The sequence below is a fragment of the Acanthisitta chloris genome, unplaced genomic scaffold, assembly GCF_000695815.1.
Source record: "Acanthisitta chloris isolate BGI_N310 unplaced genomic scaffold, ASM69581v1 scaffold29811, whole genome shotgun sequence".
Lineage (NCBI taxonomy): Eukaryota > Metazoa > Chordata > Aves > Passeriformes > Acanthisittidae > Acanthisitta > Acanthisitta chloris.
The window spans coordinates 14700-17417 of record NW_008656189.1 but is presented as its reverse complement, the minus strand read 5'-3'; positions in this window follow the sequence as shown (position 1 = coordinate 17417).

Below are 2718 nucleotides of genomic sequence, written 5' to 3'. Positions count from 1 at the left end.
AATCTGAGTTAGACAATCAGGTTTTTATGTCTCTGATGCCTGCAAGGCCATAAATTCCCTTGCCTGGCAGTCACCTCAAAGCCCTCCCACAAACAGGCTGTGATTGTCTTTGAAGGAGTTAGGAAGACTGGGGGGGGGGGGAACAACCCCCACCCAAACCCCTCAGGTGTTTTCATTTACCAGGAAAAGGGGATTAGCACCCACTGATGATTTGCAGCTGCTTTTTGGGTAGCAGCTTGGTCAGCCCCTCTGCTGTGCCCTGCAGAGCTCTGTGGGTGCAGCTGGATGCCAGCAGCGAGATTTTGGACAGCTCAGCCTCCATCAACCCATCCCACCACCCTGTGCCACCTCTCTCACCCCCAAGATGCTCAACCCTGTGTCCCAGCAGCAGCTTCAGGCAGGATCATGTAGGGACTTCTCTCTTCCTGCATGGCTGATGCTCTTGCCATTGTGCTTTTCATTTAGGTTCTGCTGTGTGAGACATGATGACAGGAAAATAACATCACAGGAGAAATGAAGAAAGGAAATAGATTCTCAGATTCATCTTATCAGGATGCTAGGCAGGAACTGGATGGGGTTGCCATTAGTTTTGTAGCTCCCTGCAGCTCTGGGTACCCACATCTAACACAGCTCTCCAGGGGTGTTTAATTACAGCATCCTGAGCACCAGGAATGCTGATGGAGCAGGGACCAGATCTGTGTGGGGAGCCAGTGGTGCTGGAGAGGGGACACATCTTGTGCTGGAGGAGGAAGACTGAACACCCAAATCATCAGCAGGACAGAGCAGGCACCTGTTCAGGTGAAGCAGCACCTGGCTGTGTGTGCAGGACCTCCTCACATGGACTTTGGGCAAGTTTGGGCTCATTCACAAGTTGGGTTACCTGGAACTGAGCCAGGAGATGCACAGAGGTGTGGATGGAGGTGAGGTAGTTGTTGTTGCAGGTAAAAGTGCTGTTGAGCATAAATAGGTTATGTATGCCCTGAATATTTCCTCTGATGTCAAGGGCATAATTTTGTCCTCAAAGCATATGCACTGAGATTACATGGGCCAGGGTTTTAAGAGCATCCTGATGACACAGGTTGGAAGATATAAAAAAGCAAGTTCTCCCTGGGTGTAACACGGATGTACCTATGGAATGTGTGAGATGGAGAGGCAGCTGCAGCTCTCCTGCTCAAACACCTTCTTGATAGTAGTTCCAAAGAGGATTATTTCCACCACCGTCACCCTTTGAGAAGAGGCTCAGGGATGACCTCATGATGCTCTACAGCTCCCTGCCAGGGCTGGAGAGAGGTGGGGGATGTGTGTCCTGCCAGGGCTGCAGGGAGAGGACTAGAGGGAATGGCCTCGAGCTGAGCCAGGGCAGAGTCAGATTGGATGTGAGGAGAAATGTTTTCCCTGTGAGGGTGTTGAGGCACTGGGATATTGCCCAGGGAGGTGGTGGAGTAACCATCCCTGGGAGGCATCTGGATCTGACACTAGAGGATCTGGTTTAGGGTTTAGGGGTTCCAGCAGTGACAGGTTAATGGTTGGACTCGATGATCTTAGAGGTCTCTTCCAACCTTGATGGCTCTGTGATTCAATGATCTCCATCACTGCAATGACTGGGCCACTCTAGGGTGGAGGGTGACAAAGTGGCCACTGTGCCACCTCCCCATCCCCAGGCTCCCTGTGCTGGGAATCACACCACGGGGGGAGATGTGATCCCACTTCCCATGGCACCTGCCATCAGGAGCTGGTGTGAGCCTGGGGCTGGGAATCCTCTGTCCATCCACACAGGGAATTTTGCATTTATTCCCCAAAAAACCTGCATACGAGTTCAGTGGGTGCTGGGAGAGGGAAGAGCAATGCTAACAGATCCATAGCCAGGCATTATGGAAAAGTGTGAAAACTGAAGGGAAGTGGAGGAAATTTTGGTGGGTTTTTAAAATGTTTTTTCCCCCCTTGTGGGGCTGGGAATCCTCTGTCCATCCACACAGGGAATTTTGCATTTATTCCCCAAAAAACCTGCATACGAGTTCAGTGGGTGCTGGGAGAGGGAAGAGCAATGCTAACAGATCCATAGCCAGGCATTATGGAAAAGTGTGAAAACTGAAGGGAAGTGGAGGAAATTTTGGTGGGTTTTTAAAATGTTTTTTCCCCCCTTGATTTCCTTTCCTTTCCTTTCCTTTCCTTTCCTTTCCTTTCCTTTCCTTTCCTTTCCTTTCCTTTCCTTTCCTTTCCTTTCCTTTCCTTTCCTTTCCTTTCCTTTCCTTTCCTTCTATCTATCTATCTATCTATCTATCTATCTATCTATCTATCTATCTATCTATCTATCTATCTATCTATCCTTTTTTTAAAATTCATTTTTATTTTCTTATTTTCTTTCCTCTTTCTCCTCCCCTCGCTGTCTCCCCTGGCTGTGTCGGGGCGTTCTGTGCACTGCTGCCCCCTGGCGGACTCTCCGGGCCGCGCACCCTCCCGGGATGTCCCTGTCCTCCTCCCACATTCCCACGGCGCTCCCAGCGGGAAGGGCAGGAGGAATCTCTGCCCCAGACACTGCCCAACTCCCCCAGTCTGAACCCTCAGCCCTTGCCACGATCCCATCAGCCAAAGGAGTGTGGGCAGCAGGTCAAGGGAGGTGATTCTCCCTCTGTGCTCTGCTCTGGTGAGACCCACCTGGAATTCTGCACACAGTTCTGGTGTCCTCAGCATAAGAAGGACATGGAACTGTTGCAGCAA